At 41.3% G+C, this 24,032-nt stretch overlaps 1 protein-coding gene and 1 pseudogene across 3 annotated transcripts in view; both read right to left on the bottom strand.

Annotated features, from left to right (window-relative positions):
• The window catches only part of STAMBP (STAM binding protein), a 34,385-nt gene extending 33,356 nt beyond the window's left edge, over positions 1-1,029 (bottom strand). Inside the window, exon 1 of one of the 2 annotated variants that reach the window (XM_082672507.1) lies at positions 976-1,029. The gene's annotated coding sequence lies outside the window, so the exon portion shown is untranslated. Of the gene's footprint in view, positions 1-901 lie in introns of both variants that reach the window. The other variant, XM_082672506.1, reaches the window with a different exon arrangement.
• On the bottom strand, positions 743-19,614 carry LOC309834125 (uncharacterized protein C2orf78-like; annotated as a pseudogene). The gene is made up of 4 exons: positions 19,515-19,614; positions 15,921-16,668; positions 12,739-14,629; positions 743-1,000 (listed from the first exon to the last, which is right to left on the bottom strand). The product of its transcript is annotated as an uncharacterized protein C2orf78-like (transcript).
• Between the last annotated feature and the right edge of the window lie 4,418 nt (positions 19,615-24,032).

The following is a 24,032-nucleotide window of genomic DNA, read 5'->3' as shown; positions in this document are numbered from 1 at the left end:
ACAGCACATCCTAACCAGCATGCTGCAGAATATACAAGCTACAGCAGATTTTGGAATTCAAGGTTCTGTGTCAACTGGCCTCATTTTAATCTTAAACCTTACTCATTCCCAACAGAGATCTTTTGCTTCAGTCGGGATTCTTATCTGCCCAGAAATCCTGACATTTCAGTTTCATTTGTCTATCCACTGCTTTTGTTTTCCATTCCAACCCCTCCCTCAGAGATGGTCTTCTCCGGGCCAATTCTATCTCTAGGTCACACTTCCTCCACCGACCTTCTTCTCAAACACCCTAATAGTACAAAAGTTGTGGGGACTACCAGGGATGTAGAGGTATTCCATCTCCTGTGGGAGCTTTTTTAGGGGCTCAGAAAGCTACTAGCAAATCTAAAACCTCCCCAAGTTGTCTAATTACTAAACTCAGGGCCAAGCCCATCAAAGCTAACTGAAGCAGAGCAAGCTTGTTGCTCTTCAGTCCCTCTTGGTAGAGGATCTTTTGGTAGAGAATGGAACCCCCTCCCGAGGCCAGGAAGTGGTGCCCAGAGCTACAAGCTGAGCAACACTCCAGGGAGGAGATGCAGTATCCGTAAATAAGGGGGGAAGGTGGCGTAAAGAACCGAGGGGGAAAGATGAGGAGGAGGCGAAAGGAAGTAGCAGGAACGAGCGAAGGAGGCATATACAGTGGAGAGGGACCTCCTGACAACTGCGTGACGCCCCCTTCTCGAAGGCACTCAAGCCCAAGTTGTCAACACCAGGCAAAAATCAGCAAAGGTGTTCGGGTCTTTCGCGTGCGGTAGGAGGGGACGCGCTGGGCCCGGCTGGGAACCAGAGCCGTCAGGGGCCTCGCGCGCGGCAGGCCGGGCAGGGGTCGCGGGGAGGAGAAGGCTGCAGGCCCCACACTCACGGTGGCCGCTCCCCGCCAGAGTCCGACCACGCTCAGCAGCCCGGCCCCACCATACTCCCGGTACCCTTCCCCACCTGTCCCCGCGGTCGACACTCGGCGCTTCCGGAAACGTCACATCCGGCGCCCACCCCGCCCCCTCCCTCTGGTCTATCGGTTAATTCTCAGGAACTTAGGGCAAGGGGCGGCGACTGGTGGGCGGGGCTAGAGCTGCCACCTGCGGAAAAACCCACCAATGAGGAGAGAGCGGGTCGGCGGCCACACTGGTAAAACAAAACCAACGGGGAAGAAAGGGGAAACAAATAGTTAAAGGACCCAACGACCAAGCCAGCTTTTATTTTTAGGTTAGCGCGGACACAGTAAACGTCTGCGCTAACCTAAAATGTCTGCACTAACCACCGATGCATTCCACCATGTGAAAGGCTACACAAGTTGTAATACAACATCCCTTAGAAAAGCTTAGAAAGTATGGAATCAGATAAAATCTATTACATAAATCATACATTTATTGGAATTAGACTGGCAACTTTCATGTTTACCCCATGCCTTCATGTCCTTCACATTTGTGAGGTATGTTAAATGATTATGTCAGTCCTAAAAAGCTACCTTGTCCCAGTTCTCTGGAGAAAACTGTATGAGGTTTATCAGAATTGATTGGGTGTTGAACACTATCCCACCAGTCTATCAATGCCCTATATATACTACTAAGTCATTGGAAAACCAGGATATGAGCTGTGTTTTTACTTTTATTTTTATTGCTAAATACATATCCTCGGGTCTTCTCTATGTGGAAATTTACTTTCTCTAAATTTCCATTCCCTTATTTTTTTAGAAATTACTCAAGTCTCAGCTCTTGATTTCACCTTAATTTTGTTCATTGCCACATTCAGAAACTCAATGTCCAGTTCTGTTTTAAATCTTTGTGGCCAGAGAGGTAGGTCACATTAGACTCATTGGCTGTTAGGGTCCATCCTTGTTAGTGGCAAGGTTTCCAGAGGAAGAGTATTTGGGGAGCAAGCATTCTAGTGGTTTCCACTAGTAGGATCTAAAAGTAAATTTCATTTTGTAGACTTTAGCACACCACTTTAGCCCCTCACGTTCTTTTTTGAATACTGGTTAAATCATTAATTTTTTTTTAGCATATGTTACAACAAAATTTTACCCGTAAATTTGAAAAGCATATCTTCTACAACTATTACCTTTTCAAACTGAAAGCCTTTCAAATCTTCATTAAGAAAAGACTTCATCAGCTTGTTACTAGAAATTTCTCTGTATGTTTTCATGGATTAACTGATTCTGTTCATGGGGTTACCATCACATAAGAAGCAGGTGCACATTTGTTTTAGTTTAGCAATATTAGTTCTTGGTCATCATAATATTCATTAAATGTTTTAATATTTAAAGCTGTTTCAATTTCTAGTCTGAATTTTGTTAAATATTACCTTTGAATTTGTCCCTGCTCCAATGTATAGTATTCAGCTTTATAAATTTTAAAAAATATTAGTAGACTAAAGAACAAAGTTTAATATTTAAGATTGTCTAGAAATATTATATCAATATACATTTGTTCTTGACCACTATATAATATTAATGAATTTGCTTGCTTTTGACCTCTGCAAAATTGGCAAGTACTTTTCTATTTATCTACACATACTATTTCATAAATGGGTGTGCTTAACAAGTACTAAATGCTTTAAAACTGAAATAGAAACCCGTTTGCTTTGGAGTCTGATTGTATTACCCAGTAATTGAATTGCTTTGTCCTACTGCTGTCCAGAAGAATACCCACAATTTCTTTAAACTCTAAAAATAGTTGCTATAATAAAAAAGATCTTCTGCCTCATTGTCTTATTAACTTAAAATTTTGAATCTTATGAAAGAACTACTATTTTGATTTTGAGTAGGATTTTCCTGCCAGATAGCCCCTCTATCACACCCACATAAATCCAACATTCAAAGAGGGACTGCTGATCTGAAAACCTGGCTAAACTTACCAGGGTTTCTAAATCAGGGAAAAGAAAGCTCCTTCTGAAAATTTCAGTTTGTTTATGTTACTTTCTACACAAAATTGTTGGCCTGAGATATTAGACAACTGTTTTTTGCCTAGCAAAGGACATAACACTAACTTTTTAATGTCACAATGCCAATAAAATTGTATTGAAAATGAGTGTTTAATCTCTAAGGGTCACTGTGAAAAGCAATGGGGACAAAAATATATGTATGACACATGTGTATATTATGAATGCATGGAAATTATGTTCCTTTTCAGTTGGAGTTGGAATTACCTCATGAAGAAGTTGTTCCTTGAGAAGGCTACAGTAAAACTAGTAACATTGAAGTGAATCTGAGGTTTGGGGCTCCACCTGTAGTTTGTTTTGAAGAATAGTGTCTCCTGTCACCAAGAAAAATATCTAGTTGGGAAAATGAGGTTTTGTTTTGTTTTTTAAAGATATATCATGCAAGCACAATGTTTGTTTATTTATTTATTTATTGGCTGCCCTGGTCTTCGTTGTGGTGCGCAGGCTTCTCTAATTGTGATGCATCGGCTCCAGAGCATGTGGGCTCAGTAGCTGAGGCACGGGTTTAGTTGCCCCGCAGCATGTGGGATCTTAGTTCCCCGACCAGGGATCAAGCCTGTGTCCCCTGTATTGGAAGGCAGATTCTTTTTTGTTTTCATTTGGAAGGCAGATTCTTAACCAGTGGACCACCAGGGAAGTCCCAGGAAAATGAGTTTTTAATGTATGCTTGTAAAGGTTTTAAATGTGTGTGTATTATTACAATTAATGCTTAAATTTGTGCATAAGCAGTCAATTTTATTTTAGACGTATTTTCTTCCTTTGTTACCTGCTAGTTAGCTGTGAGTTATACGATTTATTCCTGATAGCTGAGAGCCTTTTGTTTTAAGTAAGAGTGCCATTCTCAAGGTTGAAAATTTCAACAAGAGTTAAATGAGAAAAGAAACTTTAGGACTATTTGAGTTGTACAGTTTGGGTTGAGGGATTTTATCATTTTATATTTGGTTTACATATTTATTTACAAAAATATTGCCATATGACCAACCACTATAACTTTGATTGCAAGATAAAGAATTGCATACTGCTGTATTTATACTCCTTGAAAAACATTCATTTATTCATTCATTTATTCAATCAACAACTATTTATTGAGTACCTACTTTGTGCCAAACACTGTTCAAGGCACTGGGCATATATTAGCCAACAAAGCAGACAAAAAGAAACACAACCCTGCCCTCAAGGATCTTATATTCTAGCGATGGGTGAGGGAATGATGGATTACAAGCAATTATGTGATAAATAAGTAATTACATAGTATATTAGAAGATTCTAAATACCATGGGAGAAGTGGGCTCTGTAAAAGGAATCAGATTGAAGGAAAGGAGAAGTGCAGGGGGACAGTTGTAATTTCAGATAGTGTAGTCAGATAAACCCTCATTGGAAAGATTTGAGTAAAGACTTGGAGGTAACAGCAGGCAGGGAACAGCAAGTACAAAGGCCCTGAGCCAGGAGCTCTCTGATGTACTTAAGGACCAGCAAGGGCTGAGCATGATGGGAGTGGAATGAGTGACAGGGAACATAGCAATAGATCATGTACATCAGGGCTCAGCAAACTACTTGTCTTTGCAAATGAAGTTTTATTGGAACACAGCCATGCCCATTCATTTACATATTTTCTATGGCTGCTTTCATGCTACCAATGCAGAGTTGAATAGTTGAGACAAAAACAATCTGGCTCACAGAGACTAACATTTTTACTGTCTGGCTGTTTATTTGTTGACCCCCGATATAGGTAGGGCCACATAGGCCATTGCAGGGACCTTGGCTTTGACACTGAGAAAAATGAGAAGCCGTGGGAGGGTTCAAGCAGAAGAAGGACAGGATCTGACTAATGTTTTGAAAGGATCATTACAGTGGCTGTGTTGACAAATTTTAGGCAGGCAAGGGTGGGAATAGGAAAGCCAGTCAGGACTGTGGTTCACAAGGTACACTGGGGCGCCCCCCAGGACACCACATAAATTCACCAGCCTATAGCAGGATATTTAAAATTTTTGAAGGATTCACAGCAATATTTGACATCTGTTAGATACCACGTGAGCTTCTAGCTGGTAGGTAGTTCACAGTTTCAGCATTAGTTGTGCTATATTCCTTTCAATGCTGTCATATGATTGTGAACCTGGGATTTTGGGCAGTAGTTGTAACAAAAGTCAAGTACTAATTGAAGATCAGTGTGGAGCAGGAAATGAGTCTGGCAGCACCCAATTTAATTCTAAGGTTTGAGATGTTGTACAGTGCCCAACAGTCCCCCACATTCCATTAGCAAGTAATTGTGGTTATTTCAGAGTGAAATAAAAATATTTTCCTTTTAATTCACATGTATTATTTTTCAAACGTCTACCTAGTTGTTGGAGCATTGTATCATTGTGCAAATGGGGCATTTTTCCTGTGGCTGCTCTAACAAGTCACCACAACTGGTGGCTTTAAAAAGCAGAAGTTTATCAGTATTATTCACTGTACAGTACAGAAAAATAATGAAATGCTAAGCTTCAGTTCAAAATTAAATATGCTTTGATAAATACAGCATGCACTACATGATGTATGGTACAATAAAGTTAAGGTATTGTTTGTGAATCATTTTATATTTTACATTACCTAAACATTTTCAAAGTCAAAACTTGGAGTATTCTTCATATTTTTCCTGCATTAAGTTTTCCACTGCCTTTGAAAATTCACTTGTATTTCATAGTATAAATTAAGCAGGGGACCATTTCAATTTCTTTTAAAAAATTTATTATGAGTTTGGAACTGCCTCTTCCTAATATTCTGTTGCATTCTTTGAGGGTGACAGAAATCTAATAAGGTACAAGTGTGGAACATAAGTGAAAATAATAAATTACAGATATACTATAAGGTATTTGTTCACACACGTTTAAGGTGACATTGAACAGAGCCATACTCTTCAATTTTCAAAGTGCTGTGTATTCAGTCAAACAATGTGAAATGATACTTTCCTGATGTATTTCTACTTATGTTTTGTCCTAGTTAAATTGCTATAAATAAAGGGGCTTTAGGTGCATTTGTAGCAATTGTCAGCAACTGAGTAATTTCTGTGACTAAATTCATTAAAATATATAGAATAAAAAAAAAGCAGAAATTTATTTTTTCACAGTTCTGGAGGCCAGAAGTCTGAAATCAATACCACTGGGACAAAATTAAGGTGTCAGTAGAATTTACACTCCCTTCAGAGTCTCTTGAGGGAGTTTTCGTTCCTTGCTTCTGCCAGCCTCTGGTGGTTGCTGGCATTGCTTGGCTGGTGGCTGCAACACTCCAGTCTTTGCTTCCATGGTCACTTTGCCTTTCCCTCTTCTGTCTCTATCAAATCTCTTTCTGCCTCCATTTTGTAAGACGCATATGATTACATTTAGGGCTCACCCTGATAATCCAGGATAACCTCCCCATCTCAAGATCCTTAATTTGATCACATATGCAAAGATCCTTCTTCTAAATAAGGTAGTAATATTTATAGGTTTGAGGAATTAGGATCTGATCTCTTTGTGTGGTCGTTATCCAGCCTACTGCAAACATAAATGCTTATTAATTATTGGCACCCAACTAGTTAATAAATGGGACTGTTAAGTATTGCTTTTAGCCTAGAGGTGAGACACCAAAGGCTCTGTAAATCTAGAAAGTTTGGGAAGCTTCTGAGTTGGGAGGCTATCCTAGTAATCTGGGCAGGAAATGATGGGGGCTTGGACTAATGTGGAAATGGAGGAAAGTGGTTAGAAGTGCACAAGTTCTAGATACAATTCAAAGGTAAGGCAGTCAGAGTTTGCTGATGCATCGTTGGCAGGGAAGAAGAGGAGTCAAGTGATTTCGAAGGTCTCTGGCCTGAGCAACCGAAAAAATGATATTACCATGAACTGAGATGAAGAAAACTGGGCATGGACCAGGTCTTTTGCTGGGGAGGAGGGCAGATTGGAGATTCCATTTTGTACATGCTTAGGAAAGTCAATCAAAGAGAAGGAAAAGAGGGAAGGAAAAGATACACATTCCTGACCAGGACCTGCCTTCAGACTCTCCCCCTGCCCACAGGCTTACTCCACCTCTCATGGTGGCCAAATGTCCCCCAACCCATGAGCCCTTTAGATTGTTGTGTTTTAACTTCCTATTCAAAACATGGACTGAGCAAATACACACATGAGACATCAGACAGAGGAGACTCAGAAAGCCTCTTCTGACCCAGAGTCCTAACGAGGGTAGTGTAAATGGGGCTCTGCTTCGGGAAACTGAAAATTATAGGAACTCACATTTCAAGTAATTATGGCAAATGATGGAGCAGAATTTCAGAAAGATGGAGGCAGTTGCACATCATTTGAATCTCACCAAACCTTCTCATGGAACTAGATCAACCAAAACCAAGTGCCCATGGGTAACACTTATCGAGAAACTAGAAACCCCAAAACAAGAGGGTGTGTCAGACCACCACCCACAGAGACCTGCCTGGTCCCAGCATCTGCACCAAAGGAAGTGTCAGACAGGAGCAAGCATCTGATGGACATGAAGACAGGAGTCCTTCAAAATGCCAGCAGGTATTCATTGGAAAGCACTGTGGGCCAATATGAGAACAGCAGCTGACTGGGAGAGATTTTACCAAACTCTAACGTGAGTAAGGACAAGGGGCCCAGAATAGTCTAAAGGGATGGAGTAGTCTAGCCCTTCTACATCATCAAACTGAGCAGCCAGAGCTCCTTTCCAGGATGTGACCCACACAGAAGAGAAACTTTTGGGAGGAAAAACAGGCACAAAGGGAAATGTCTTGGTAAAAGTCAGGGAGGGCAGCAGAGCCAGGAAACCTCCGAAAGTAAGCCACTGTGTTTTTGAATACTACATTAAAAAAACAGACAAACAGAAATTCTGTGAAGTTAGAAAAGCAATTCTCAATCACACCTCCTTTTTATTTTTTTAATATATATATTTTTAATTAATTAATTTATTTGGTTGTGCTGGGTCTTAGTTGCAGCAGGCAGGCTCCTTAGTTGCAGCTCCTGAGTTGTGGCACGCGAACTCTTAGTTGCAGCATTCATGTGAGATCTAGGCCCCTGACCAGGGATCGAACCCGGGACCCCCTGCATTGGGAGCTTGGAGTCTTATCCACTGCCCACTAAGGAACTTCCTTTTTCTTTTTTCTTCCTTCTTTCCTTCCTTCCTTCCTTTCTTTAAAGCTCCAAGTCATTTAAAATACATGACTTCTTACTAAAAATCTCCAGTTCATATAACCAAGGGGTTTATAACTTCTCCTTTAAGTTATATTCCTGGGACTTCCCTGATGGTCCAGAGGTTAAGATTTGGTGCTTCCAATGCAGCAGACAGGGGTTGAATCCCTAGTTGGGGAGCTGAGATCCCACATGCTGCGCAGCCAAAGAAATTTTTTTTAAAAAGTTATATTCCTGTATTATTGAATTTAGTGGTTTAGATTTTTTTTAATGTTTAGAAGATTTCAATTTATTTACCAGGAACAAACAAAACATAATGTAAAAACAGTTTTCAGGAAACTATTTCCATCATTCTTTTCTTCCCTTTCTCCTGCAGATTGGTGTTTTATCCTTACAAGTTCTCCGTCGTTCCATAAGAGAGCTGCTCTTCTTCTGGTTTCATAAGAGATGGTGAACCGTGTTAAAATATCCAGTTTACCTAAATTTCTAGAGTACACTTCAGGGAGCGAATGATGGGGTGGGATGTTGGGGCAGAGTGAGAGATACAGATTCTGGTGAGACTGAGAGTCATTCACAAAAATTACTGGGCTGTGGTGAAGGGAGAACAAAAATAAATCAGGTTCCTGCTGGTGGACAGGAAGCCAAAATGAAGAAGAATGGTGCGTAGCTGGGCAGTGTAATTAGGCCCATAAGTGCTGTGTCTTCTGATAGTAATTATGAACAGAAACCAACTAATAATTATGAATAACATGTAGGTGACCAATCCTTGAGAGCTGAGGTAGAGAGAAGGAAAGATGACATTATACCTTGTCTCTGGTTCATTGAGTTTCCCAGGCTGGTTGTGACCAATCCTGGGTGAAATCATAACTAAATCATTTTTGCTAAGGTGATCAGCTTTCGTGGGGTCCTTTCTCTGCACTCTGTCCAATGATAAAGCCCACTGGTTTATGCCTCCTGGAAAAGAGTTATTTCAAAACAGTATAAGTGAAGCATTGATGAAACAGCCATGAGGAACACGTTTCCACATGGCCTCGCACCTCCTTTTCAAAGTGCTTTAAAACTTTTTTCATCCAAAAATCAATAAAAAAAAAGGATTGGGATCAAATCCCGTACAGAGGTAGTGTAAGAAAAAAGAGAATAAGGAGCAGAATAGCATCTCTTCAGACAATAAAATCAAGTTGGAAAAGACAGGTCCACAAAACAGATCAAAACTGTAACCTAGGGCTTCCCTGGTGGGACAGTGGTTGAGAGTCCGCCTGCTGATGCAGGGGACATGGGTTCATGCCCTGGTCCGGGAAGATCCCACATGCCGCGGAGCGGCTGGGCCCGTGAGCCATGGCCGCTGAGCCTGCGCATCCGGAGCCTGTGCATCCAGAGCCTGTGCTCCACAACAGGAGAGGCCACAGCAGTGAGAGGCCCACGTACCGCAAACAAAAACAAAAACAACAAAAAAAACTGTAACCTATTATTTCAAAGTGGGCTAAAAGATGTTAGGAAAAACAATGGAAAAGATGAAAGAACATGGATCGAGGAGGGAATGGGAAGTTACTGTCTAATGGCTCTAGAGTCTCTGTTTGGGATGGTGAAAAAGTTCTGGAAAAGGTAAATGCTGATAAATGCCACCTATGGGTGTTTGGTTTTAGTTGATCTTCTTCCATGAAAGGGTTTGGAGAGATTCAGAAACTATGCTGCTGCCTCCATCTTTCTGAGGTCCTGCTCAATCTTTAGACATAATTATTTTGAATTTGGATAGTGGTGATGGTCGCACAGTATTGTGAATGTATTTAATGTCACTGAATTGTATACTTGAAAATGGTTGAAATAATAAATTTTCTTTTATGTATATTTTACCATAATAAAAAAAACCGTGAAAGAACAGCATAAATCAGAATTAGGTAAGATGATAGAACTCAGGACAGAATTCAAAATAAAAGAAAAAAATTTCAGAAATGAAGACTAAATTTAAAATAATACAAGAGTGGGGAGTTCCTGGTTGTCCAGTGGTTAAGAATCCACCTTCCAATGCAGGGGATGCAGGTTCAATCCCTAGTTGGGGAACTGAGATCCCACATGCTGCAGGGCAACTAAGCCCGCATGCCGCAACCACTGAGCCCGCGTGCTCTGGAGCCCATGCGCCACAACTAGAGAGCCCCCGAGCCACAGTGAAGAGCCCACATGCTGCAACTAATATCCAACACCGCCAAAAATAAATAAATAAATTAATTAATTAATTAAATAATACGAGTGAATGAACATAATGGATAATGTCTTAAGAGAAACAAACAAGAAAAGGAAAAAATTTTTTTAATCAAAAAGAAGATAAAAAGAATTTTAGAGAAATGGCAAACATAAAAGATAGGCAAAAAAGAGTCAGGACAGCTCTGAAAAGAGTAACATAAATATGTATAAGAATCTATTATACCATAAAAGTGACATTTCAAATCAGTGGGACAGATTAGTCAATAAATTGTGATACATACATGTTGAGGTATAAATAGTTCTCTGGAAGGATCCACAGCATGGCAAAAGCAGATGTCTCTGAGGAGGGAAATGTGTGGCTGGGGCACGTGGGGAAAAGGGTGACTTTTCCTTGAATACCCTTGTGGACCTTTTCTAATGTTCTGTCATGTGACTCTATTACCTCTGAAGTTCGCCTGAGTTCAAACCCCAGTTCCCCCAGTTGCTAGCTCTTAATCTTGGGCAAACTCTTCACACTCTCCAAGCCTCTTTATCTGTGAAATAAGGTCAGTAACTTAGCCTGGTGCTGCCTGGCACAGAATAAACTGTCAATAAATGGAGATTATTAGTGTAAAAAACCCAAATGCCCATCAATGGATGAATGGATTTTTAAATGTGGTTATATGTGAAATATTATACAGTCATAAAAAGGAATGAAGTACTGACACATGCTACGACATGGACGAACTTGAATATATTATGCTAAGTGAAAGAAGCCACACACAGTGGTCCCATTTGTATTATGTCATGAAATGTCCAGAAAAGGCAAAACCATAGCAACAGAAAGGAAATTAATGGTTGCAGGGACTGAAGGAGGAGGGGATGAAGAGGGCCTGCTGATGGTTACAGGGGCTTCTTTGTGGGGTGATGAAAACGTGATGGGTTAGATGACGGTGATGGTTGCATAGGCTTGTGAATGTATGAAATGACGCTGAATTTGCAGTTTCAGACGGTGAGTGTTATGGCATGTGAATGACATCTCAAAAAATTAATGTTGAAAATGAAAATTGCCAGTTTTCCCATGGTCACTATCCACTATCCACTGTCTCCATCCCTCCCTTCTCCCCACTGCATTCCTTTTGATGCCCACCCCTGCCACTCTCTCCCATCCTCACTCCCTCGACCTGCCCCACGAGGCCTCCCAGGGAGCCCGTGAACCACTGGGCGCCTGGGTCCTGTGGCTGTTGGAGCAGCTGCCCAGTGTGCGTGCCCCCACCGCTCTCACCCGTGAGAGTGGATGCTTCCGTCGGATTTTCTCATGCGTTTCAGTAGATGGTGATGTTTACAGACGGCGGCACACGCCCTGGTCAACGGAAAAAGCCCCGCAAGTTAATATTTAGGCCCGTCCAGAAGTTTGATCTCGTCGACCAGTAACCTCAGGATGCTGTCCTCTGAAAGCCAGGTTGGCCGCCTGCGGGCACTTACAAATACTGAGGACTTTGGAGGCATTTGGGCCTCAAATTGAGGCCTTGTACCTGCACACACGATGTGACCTCAGCCCTCTGCTGCACCTCTCTAAGTGAAGTGGCACAGGAATACTGGCCTTGCCTTTTGTTGCCAGGATTAACTGAAGAGTGCATTGGCTGCCCTGGAGCTTAGATGTTGAGTACATCGTGATTAACATACCAGGGCCTACTCGTGGGCCTCGTGATGCAGCAGTTCCTTGGCTCTGCCCCTGTCGTCAGCTGCCCCTAGGATAACTCTGAGCCGTAGCCACCTCTCTGGTAGATTTCCCTGTCCCCCCACTATAATCACACCTGGATAAGGCAACTCAAACCTTTCAGAGATGTGTCCTGAACCTCCTGTTTTCTTAAATACCTATCTGGTGGTTGTGAGACTTAAGGCCAACCTCCCCAAGAGACTTTTTCTGTTTCTCCTAGTAAACCTAGACTCACCTTCCGTCATCTTCAAGTCTACTCAAATTTGGTTCTTTCAACCCTGACCTCTGACCCTGCTTTTTACTTCTTCCATTTCATCCTCACTCCTGCTTCCTTTCATAAATCCATAAATCTCTTTTGGCCTTCCTAGCCCTGGGCCAAGTTCCTTCCTCTTTCCTCAGTTTTTACCCCTTTTTCCCCCTTTCCTTCATTCTCCCATCCAACTTTCAGTCCTTCCTTTCTCATGCAGACTTTGATTCCAACCCCATCAAAAACAAACAAACAAACCAAAAAGCTAAAACACGCCACAGTTAGCAGCATCTCAAGATTCAAAAGCTTTATTACTCATCTATTAATTCTATTACATTTATTTATTCAGTTTTATTGTTTTAAAATATATCAAAATAAATAGAGAAATTTATACCTGTCTTATCTGTATATGGAAGAGCAGCTGGTCCCCAAGGTGGCACCCACACTCCTAGCAGCTCTGACTTTACATATCCGTAGTAGTCAGCAATTTCCATTTCTTTTTCCCTCTCAATGAAAAATTGCACTTTCCCCAAAGAGGTGTATTTGGCAGCAATACGTTCTTGTTGAGCCTGTCTCTTCATGGCCTCCCGCTCTGGCCTCTGCTTGTGTTCGATGGGCTTTGACATTACTGGCTCAGGAACATAGGGTTCCCTCCATGGAACTGGTTGCTCGCTGAAGTCTTGGAGTAGAAATGGGGTTTGGAGCTTGGGTGGGGACTGGCGCTTAGTCACAGCAGGGGGAACAGGCTCCCGCTGGAGAGAAGTGCAAGATGAAGTTCCGTAGGGTGCAGGCCTAGGAGCAGCAGACTGAGGGACACTAGGCTGCGTATGGTCGGTCCAACCCGGTTGGGTTGGTTAGTCATAGTTGGCTGAGATGGTTTGGCAGGACCTGGCAAAGAGGCAGGAGCTGGCTGGGATGAACTCACTGCAGGAGGTTGAGCTGAGTTAGCAGAAGCAGGCTGGGCACAGTCAGCCAGAGCAGGCCGATGTGAGGCCAGAGACCGTGGCCTCCAAGGAGCAGGTCGAGCTTGAGGCTTGTCCCAGGCAGAAAACGGCAGAGGTATCAACTTGACCTTCCCAGGAGGCGGCAGCTCCTACTGGGATGGAGATGAACACTCTTTCTCAGCACTGCTGTCTGGTTTCTGGGCTTTGACTTGAGTTTTCTCAGGACTCTTACCCTCAGGTGGGGTATACCTCCATGGCTGGATAGCTGGGGGTGTTTAGGGTTGCTTGAATTTCCCAAGACCCGACAGGAAGAGAGCCCAGTTTTCTTATCATTCTTCTCCCCCAGTGCATGAAAAACCTTCACAGACGCCAGCCTGCACATGCCTAGGGAGGTTCGAGGCTTTTTAAAGCTCTCTTGGATAAGCTCAGTTTGGTGTTCCTTTCGCTTCGTCTGGGGAATTGTTGGCTTCTCTCCTGCCTTGACTTTGTTCCCTGACTGCTTTTTCTCATCAGCCTTCTTCCTTCGTCTGGTCCTTGAGGTGCTTTCCTGCCCGTGGCTCTTCGTTTTGCTGATCTTTCTGGATGCAGCTTTCTGAGGTTTGCCTTTGGAATGCTTGGCCGTGTTCACAGGAGCGCTGTCCCTGACTGCAGCATGGCATAGAAGCACTTCTCCCCTTAACAGGCACTCTGGATTCTTTGGCTGGATTTTGGCCTTGGTAGCACCACTGATAGGCTCAGAGGCTTTATGTTTGTTCTTCCTGGTTGAGCAGAGGGAACCTTTATGACACTTGGCTTTTGCTGCACCTGATTCACCTTAATGGCTCTGGTGTCTTTGGCTTTGATCACGTTGGGACCTTTGGATTGATCAAGATCTTTCAAAGAAAAAAAGAGCTGGGGAAGGTGAATATCCTCCGCCAGTGTAGTAATGTCTGCAAAACCACTGCTAGATTCCATCCCATTTTCAGGTGTCCCTGGGTCCTCAAGACTCAGGCTGTTCTTTCCCAGATCAGCATTTTCAGAAGCAGCTGCTCCTCTTGGCTAAGGGGATGCATCAGTGCAGGCCAGGAGCTGGTGAATATCAGGGATTTCTAAAGGGAGTAGTGGAGGCTCTTGGTTTTCTCTTGGGATCTGTAGGCATCCAGAGGCTTTGAAAGCTTGGTTTTCATATCCTCCAAGTGCTCACTCTCTATTTGTCCCCGGCTTGGAGCTGGAGGCAGGGCCAGGAGACTACTGGCGCTCTGGACTGGAGCTGTCCCTGAAATGTCCCCAAGTTCAGGTGGTGGGTTACTCTCAAGTATCTGAATATTTCTGCTCCTGCAGGACCTGGGGAGTTCTTGAGTTTGTGTCACACAAGATGTCTGGCTTGGAGGTTGCAATCCCAGGGAATGTTTCATCACCAGGGAAGTCTCCATCCCTACAAAGGAATCAAGGTAGAAGTCAGTCCCTGGTAAGTGAGATGCTCCCCCTAAACACCAACACAGCAATCATGTACCTTTCAAGGTACATGATTGCTGTGTTGGTGTTTAGGGGCAAGACGGGCAAGGCATTTCTAGTAACTCTTCTTAAGGATCATGGACAGTGCCCTATGCTATGAGATAAGGGGTGACTGTTGTAATTCTTACTGGTGATCATTTCATGTCACTGATTCTTGGCTTTCTTTGTATTTCATAAGATTGTTATAAATCAATTAAAAATGAGTCTTATTTTTAAAAAATGAAATGTTTTACAAAGTCTAGCATTCTCATATAGAGTCCTTTCAATTCTCCCCACTTTCCTGAGAGGCTAAGGACACTTCACACCATGAATTAGGAGAGGGAGTAGACCCTTCATGATGAAATATATAAACAAAGACAGAGTCTTAGCCTGCTTGCTCTGGACAGGATCTCGGACCACAAGGTCTTAAATTCTGGTATAAATTAAGGAAGTGAGGACAGTTAAACTGTCACTATCATAACAAGAGTTCTGAAACACCTTCCAAAGAGACTCTAACAGTAGAACAGGAAAGGGAGTGAGACAGTGTGGTAGTACAGGGGGAATGATTGGCTGCAGCAGTGAAAAATGTGGCACCTATTAGTATGCTCTCGGGGTTCTTGTACGTGTAGCATAGATGACCTTTACAGTGTCTCTCCCACCTTCCCCCATGCATTACGTGTTCTTTTTTTTTTTTTTTTTGGTTTGTTTAATTTATTTTAATTTGTTTATTGTTTGAACTTATTTATTTTATGTATGTATTTGTTTGGCTGCACTGGGTCTTCATTGCTGTGCACGGGCTTTCTCTAGTTGCGGCTAGCGGGGCTACTCTTGGTTGCGGTGTGTGGGTTTCTCATTGTGGTGGCTTCTCTTGCTGCGGAGCACGGGCTCTAGGCATGTGGGCTTCAGTAGATGTGGCTCACGGGCTCCAGAATGCAGGCTCAGTAGTTGTGGCACATGGGCTTAGTATCTCCACGGCCTGTGGGATCTTCCCAGACCAGGGCTCGAACCCGTGTCCTCTGCATTGGCCGGTGGATTCTTAACCACTGCACCACCAGGGAAGCCCTAGGTGTTCTTATATGAGTCTAAAACCAGAGAGCCCTGAGCAAAGGTAGTGGTCATTAAAGGCTCAGGACCTAAATTCTACCTGTCTGTACACCACTTCCCAGCTGTAGATTTGACCCCATTTTTGAATGCTGACCTCATTGTTCAACTTTCTTGCTGTTTGTACTCACCTTGAAAACTTGTTTCTGTGATGGCTTGAGCAGACACAGGGTAGTAGATTCCAAGAGGTGGAAGCTGGTGGTTGGATATTTGTGGGCTGAATCTCCTTTAGTACCATAACCACTTTTGGTTGCACAGAGGCCCTACTTCCTGTGTATGACACAGAGCCATAGGATTGCAGGCAGGAGCCAAGTTCTCCATTCAGTAAAGACCCCAATGTGCCTTGGTTATAGTAATATACCTGGCTTCCTTCCTGGTAGGGAAGTGACAGGCTGTGTCCCTAGTTTGGAATCTGAGATGGTGTTCCCTGAGCAAGCCTGGCAGAAAGTGATGGATATAGAGGGACCATGTTATTGGTGTCTGCAGTTTTATCATACTGGGCTGCCATAAACATGGAGGAAGCAGCTGTGTGCTGGTCAGTGACTGCCAGAGTAAAGTCTCCGAGTGAAGGAGAATTCTTTTCAGTGCTTCCTGTGATGTCCCAGTCAAGAACACCCGGATAGGAAGCAGCTGAAGTGGAGGTCTGGCTCTGGTCAGTAACTCCAGATAACATAGTTGTGCTAGAATGTTGGTGAAGGTAGGCACTACCCATGAGTGTCTGGAAGGAGGTAGCCATAGTTGATGCCAAACTGACGGCAGGAGCAGAGACTCTGGAGAAGTTGCAGACACTTCCTGTTAGGGAAGTTGCATTGCTCACCCCAGGAAGAGAGTGCTGCAGAGAATTCAGAGTTCCAAGTAGAGATGGATTTTGGAAATTTTTTGTAAGAACAAGAGGGTAATGAAAACATCAGGGAGATTGATAAATTCTCACTGTTTGAAGAACAGCATTATCTTAAGTTTCTTGCTATCCGGATACCTCTAGTGTCAATACTTACTGAGAAACCAAAAATCAGATCGTTATGATGGTGGCAAGGACTGAGCAGTTTTACACTCTTCTGTATTAGCTGCCTGTGCTCCCATGTTGGGCACAGAAGACCCAAGTGGTATGGCTCAGACATTATTCTCTAGGTTGGAAGCAACCTTCTTCCTGCCCTATCTTTCCTTTCAGCCTGAACTAGTATGGACTTCTATGCTGTTTCGTAGACTGGGAGCATTTTAGAACTAGGAGGTCTTAGAGAACTTCTATTTTCACAGTCTCATTTCATGAAGAAGGAAACTGAGACTCAGAGAGGTCAGGTTGACTTGTTCAACTTCTCTCATTATGTTAGTATCCTTACCAGGTTTCAGAGCCTAAGTATCCTGACTTGCTTGCCAGGACGCTACTCTGAGCATGATACTGCCAGAAAGCGGGAGAAGTAGAACTTATAATATAGGCATTTTTTTTGTCCGTTAGAAAATAGTACAGCTATTATCATTGTCATCTTCAGTGTCTCACTTTGCTTGTGGAGTTCCCATGCTATTACCTAGAGTTCACATATAGCTCAGTCCAACTGGTAAATTTAAAGAGTCATTTTTACCCTCTTAAAGCCTGGTTTCTCATCCTACCTCAAAATGATTACCTGAAAGTGAATTTCTTAAGTGCTTTTGGAAACAAAAAAGTTATCTGCTTACTTCAGATTACTCATCTATAAAGTGGTTATAACAGCACCACCAATAATAATAGCAGTAATAATTAATACATGAATAAGCTGATATATAGCGTATGATTTATATGGAGGAAGATACAATAAGTTCTAGAAAGAAAAATCATGAAAAACATATTACATAATGAAAAAGAAATACATAGATATTAATGAAAACTTGGGTATGTGGCAAGTATCAAAGCATAATGAGTTTACTAACAAATGACATTCTGTACCATACATGCAATATTATGAAAGTGAATTTTGCCCACTCTATTTTAGTGAATACTATTAACCAAAAAACGCGGTAGAATGTGATTTTGAATGGATTTTTAGCCAATACATACAGACACAGAAGATATATCAGTAAAAATGCATAACAAGCAACAAAATTCAATCCACGTGAATGTATAGGGGGCCACAATATATGCAGACAAGTATTTCAATGAAAACTGGTACAAAGCAGACAGCAAAATAATAAGTGTAAAAGAATTTCATCATTGTTCTCATTCATATTTTTACCCAGCAATAACAGGTATTAAGCCTGGTAGAAATATATATTTCAAAGAATAGAAATATACAATAAGCAGAAAGGAAGCTTAAAAAGTATCAAGACGGTTTTTTTATTTATCCTAGAACTTAGATTATAATCATCTTCAACATCCAAGAAGATGACATCCCAAAACCTAAAAAAACCATCATCACTAGAATCCAATTAAAAAAGATTTGCAAATGTAAAAACATCAAAAGGACTCCACAATATTGTTCTAGATAAACGTGGAATTTTTTTTTCTTGCCGCGCCACATGGCCCTGGCAGTGAAAGCACCGAGTCCAAACCACTGGACCGCCAGCGAATTCCCTCATGTGGAATTAGGCATGTGGGGCTTGACTTTATCTTTTTCTTCGTAAGTAGCTAAGATCTAAAAACGAACGATGGCTGTTGATCAATGTGCTCTCTGTGTTAGGAAGGAAAGAACTGTAAAGATGAAAAGCAACCTTGCCTTAGAACCTACATATCACACAAGGGAAATAGTCCTTCTGATTCAATTTAGAAGATATCATTTAAAATTTTTAATTAGTAAAATGTCTACATAGTTTAAAAATTAGAAAGAATCAAACATTGAAAAGCAGACCCCTAGATAACCACTTTGGTTTCCTGTTTATAGGAAGCATCATTTCCAGGACATATTTCTAAAATATTTATATTCAAAACTGTCAAGTGCCAACTGTATTCAGAGAGGCAATAAAAGAAAAAATACTGAGTATGACTTTTCTGGTAAGCTGCCTTTCCTGGTGATACCCTGTTCTGTCCTTACTTTCCTCTTAGTCTGTTAAAATAAGGATTTGCTACAATAAACTTTGTTTTGCCCTGCTCTGAGCAGATTTCACTCTATGCTCTTTCTGCTTTAATTTAAAATCTTTGGTTCCCATCAACATTCCATTGCAAACTACATTTTTCTTGAGAGCTCCTCTATGCTTTCCCTCTTCATTCTTATTTTTTTTCCTATCTCTTTTTTCCTGTTGGCCTGTGCTGATGAAAACAATCCTAAACTTCCTTACGTTTGACTCTGTGCCTCCCTATAGCCCAGTACTCTCCATCCTCTCTCCCTATTTTCTCTTTACAACTAGTCGAAATATTAGTGGAGGGAGACCTTTAGAGATGAAACATCTTGCTATGTATTGCTAGTTTTCTATGTCACCTGTCTTTTCTATGTTTCTGTTGAAACACTCTTGAGAAGTCTCTGATTTCATTTTCTACAAGGGTACCCTTTAAGGCTCAATATTAGAAAAGAAAGGGATCAGAGTGATCAAGCAATGTAGTGTTCTAACGTAACTGATAAGGAAAATATCAGGTTTTGTGAGACAGTCAATGATTTGTCCAAAGTCACACAGATAGTAAATGCCAAAGTCAAAACTGAAATTAGGTCTCCAGACTTCTAGTTCAATACTTTCCCTCATTATTCCATGCTATTTTGAATCTACTAGTAAATTTAGGGGCAAAATAAATCTAATGAAAAAAATTAAAAAGTTTCTTTTCTTACCTGACATGGTCCTAGAAGAAAAGGAAACATCAACTGCAGATACGAGGGATGAAGAGACAACACCAGAGGATGTCTGAGTGGCTGCAGCTGAATGGCGCATGTGTCCAGTACAAAGGTCACTGGTTACTGGTCACTTGTCACTGGTCACCGCTCACTTGTGATGATCCAAATTTATTTACAGACAAGTCCACGGAAACCCCAAGACTCTACCAAGTGGTAGTAGGTTTGGTAGGAGAATGATGTCACAAAGCAGGCAGTTTACAGGTACGAGATAGCCAATAGGGAGGTCCGATCCCCAACAGGAAGGCGGGGATGGGTGGAGAGAGTGTAGCAGAGCTAAAACAACACCTAAATTTCTGAGCTCTGGGGAGGAAATCCTAGAAGACAGATTTACCTCCCCCAGCCTCTTATATTAGGGAAATCATTGCAACATTTCTTACAGACGTTCATTAATATCATTAACTAACAGTTACTTATATTCTATAGAGTATTATATTCTATGTATCATATACTTAGAGCTATATATATATGTAACTAATTAATATCCTTAGGAAGGAAAGAGCCATCTAGTTGAACTATTACAGTTGTTCTGAAAACATATCTGTCTAATTAGTGAACTTATAGCAACTTTTATGGAGAAAAAGTAGGGATTAAGAAGTTCTTCTTGTAACTTGGTTAAAGCGTAGGGTGAAGTTTGTTGCGTGTACCTTGTGGAGAATGTTGTGGTCCAAGGCTCTTCTCTTTCAGTTTCGTCTCCTTGACTCCTACCTTCCTTGGGCTGGGCTAGGCTGGGCCACGTTGGACTTGTGACTTACATTTCTCTTCTGCTTTCTTTTTTTTTTTCCATTATGGGCATTGTTTCTAGGACAAGCCTTGATCTTGCATTCTTACCCTCATGGATGCTACTTTCTGTCAACTTCCAGCAGCAGGAGTCTTCTTTTCAGTGCTTGATGCTTCTCAAAACAGACTCTGCCCACTGGAAGCAAATACCAAAGAGCTAGAGACAGCTGTTTGCAAAGCTTTCCTCTTCCAGCCTTTGGTTGCAATTCTTTTGCCCATAATTTGCTGCCTCTAGTTCCTTGGGCCACACAGGTATCCTGCCATCCAGCTCCTTTATATGTGAGAGACATTCTGAATACTGTCCCTTTTTCTTTGCACAGAAGTATATACAGTGTGGCAGTTACTGTAATCTCCACCCCCTTGCAAACAGCCACTCTAGAATCTTGGACCTCTAGGATTCTCTGTCTTGCATGCGTGGGTGCAAGGCCAAGCAAAATGAAGAGGAGAATAATTAGAGAAGGAAGCGGACATTCATGGAGAACTGGGAGCAGATAAGGTGAAAGGGCACAGGAGAAAAGAGATTCATGTAGATTTTTTGGTTTCTGTGGGAAACAAGTTGACACACTTTGGCCTCATTTAGTATTACCAGAACAGACAGTCATAGATGTAAGTAGCTCAATAGTGCGGCAACTGCCATGAATTCTGTACACTAAAGGGAACAGTCTTACATATATTTCTCATTTTGTTTTATGTCATAGTACCTTATTAATGGCATTCACTTGTATGTTTGTAGAACACAGATTTTTTTAAATGCTCTGGTTTTGTCTGCATGGTTATTTCCTTGTCATATTTTTAAGGACTCCAACATTGTAAGACATACTGCATGTTTTTCTCTTGACGATCGTTTATCTTGAAGCATCATGAACGAACTTGACCTGCTGGATTTTGTGGAGAAACTTGAAAAAGGGTCTGTGAAAAAGGCATTGCGGTGAGTCGCATTATGCACCCAAGCGTAAGGAGCAGACATCTGCCATCAGCCCAGCTTGGCCTGGGTTGCCTCTGTTTTAGTTCCCGTGGTTGGTACTTTGCTCCCTAACCACTCTTGTGACTGTGGTGATGTGAGTAAGGGCTGAGTTGCTAATGATTTATATGTGAGGTAAGCTGGTTTGAGGGAGGAAATCTATGGATCTAGTCATTTTCCTTGGTGGTAAGCTTTCAGGGAGGGGTGCAAAGATTGATCTTTCTGGGGACTTTTCTAGTACCAGGAAGATATCCCATAGATGGGACCTCCAAAGACACACATTTAATTTTTAGGCCTGTTTTTCCTATTATGAGATATGAGTTTTTTCACTGATGGGGATGATGCTTATCTGAGAAGAAATTGTGAAAGGTGTTGTAGTACAGAGATGTGGCTTAAGCTTTTAAGTGTTTTTCAAGGTTTTTCCCCTAAGCTTCCTACTTCAGATGGCCTACTCACATGATGCTAGTATGTGATGTGAGGCTAACAACTACTGAATAATGCAAGCCAGATCAGTGTCTCTTTTCTCTGTATTTCCATGGAAATCAAGGGACCCATAGCTACTGCAGGTTAGGGTGGGTGGTGTGAGATTGGGGGAAGTGTGGTAAGACACATTTTGGTATCAGTAAAATGTTTACATATTAAAATATTCAGTCCCAACATTCAATTCTATTTAGGCAAACCCTTAGTTAGGCTTTTCCTGGTTCCGAGCCTATGTAACTTATTTTCTCTCTCTAGTTCCAGCCATTTAACTTTAGCTTGCAGGTTGAGCATCATCTTAACCTCTAAAGAATCTTACATATAGGAGGAAGAAACTAAAGAGCTCTATTTCAACACTTAGCAACATCAGGCCCTACCCTGACCTAAACCTTTATTCTTACAGTTAGGGTATTGTCTTGTCCCGTATACCCACTTCCTGCATTTTGAACCCATCAGGTTAACTGAGACATGTCTTTGTGTAACATCCCCAGTTCATCTATCCCTGAGGCTGTCCTTAATTCTTCCCATTGTCACATTGTGATTTAATTAAATACTGGAATCCCTCAAACCCTTACATGGTACCTGAGGCCCTATCAGATACTGGTAGATTTTGTTATTGTCAAATACTTAGCTCCCTGATTCCCCAAATATCCCTTGCTCCTATATTTTCCATCCCAGCCTACTACATACCCATTAAGGCATTGTTTTATTTCATGTTCGACCCACTCCCATCCAGAGGCCTACTCTTTGCTAGTTCTCATACTTTCTGGAAACCCTGTTATGGCCAGGTCTGGATTTTTTTGTGTTCCCACCCAAAGCCTGTATCTTTTAGCAAGCTGGAACTATAGGACCAACATAGATTTTCTAGTTTCTGATAGATTTATGTCACAATTTGTACACTGTCATGTCTATAGATATTTGTATCATTTGTACATTTTGGCCATTACATGTCTATTGGATATTTTTCATAAATTGCAAAAGAATATTTTATGACTTAGCACCAAATTGAATGTGCCTAATTGTAAGTTTGTAAACTATGTTGTGCTAACTTGTATCTTTTTTTATCCAAACAGTAATTTACTACTCTTGTCCCATTTGTAATTACGTGGAAGTTTTCAGAATTGTAAATAAATGCTTGTGGATTGAAACCTGGTTAGACTGTCCCAGATATGTTAAAGCTAGTGGTCTTTTTACTCATTCATTCATTCAATAATTCTGACCTTCCTGACTCAGTTGACCCAGCTCAAATGGTTGTGAAGATTACTAACAGTGTATGTAAGTTACTTTCAGAAATTAGAAACTAAAACTAACAAAAAACAGTTGTTATTATAAATAACAATGGAATTTAGTATGCTATTATACCTTCAGACCTACTGTAGGACATGCTGTTCTTTGCCGTTCCACTTGTGGCAGGATTCATAGGTTTTCTAACAGGTACAGATCCCTATGCCTGATAATGTGAGGAAATGTTATACTTGAGCTCCACTGTTATCTCTCTCAGGCATTTTTTGGTATTGTCTAAAATGTAAATCCATACTGTCAACCTCCAGCATGATACCAGGCTCATAATAGAAACCCAATAAATGTTTCACTGTGAGTGGAGTATAAGTTGATAGAATTTTTTTTTTGTCACCAGTGAGTAACATTTTATTGTAATTATTTCTGAAGTGGGAAGAGAATTTTAAACATTGGAAAACCCTTTCGTAACTGTTATCTCAGTTGGTCCACCCTGATAGAATATTTTTGCAAGGTTGATTAGGCAGATTAGATTGATTAAAAATCTTTCAATTTTTTAAGTTTGCATCTCTTTCATTGCAGAAATTCTATGTCTAGAAATTCATATATAGCTGTATACATGTATAAAGATGTTCACATTGCAGCCTACCTGTAACAGAGGACAAAAACAAAAAACAAAACCCCAAACTGAAAACAACTAAAAGTCCATCAATATTGGACTGGTCATATAAATTATGTAATGTTATGCAGCTATTAAAGAGAATAGAATGGATGTATGCAAAAATTGACTGGGAAAATCACTATCCAAGACAGATTGTAGACTATGTATAGTATGCTGCTCTTATATAAAATACAGGATATCCGTTACGTACAAATACAGACAAGATACAAAAAGTGTGAATGTAAGCACTTAAATATCTGAAACAACCACACAAGAAACTGGGAGAGTTGGACAGCTTTCCATGTCCCCTATTATTGGAATTCGGAAGGGTTCACACAAGAAC

This window comes from Grampus griseus (genome assembly GCF_964374135.1).
Source record: "Grampus griseus genome assembly, chromosome: 15".
Classification (NCBI taxonomy): Eukaryota; Metazoa; Chordata; class Mammalia; order Artiodactyla; family Delphinidae; genus Grampus; species Grampus griseus.
Note: the sequence above shows the minus strand (reverse complement) of the source record. Positions and strands in the feature narration are given on the sequence as shown.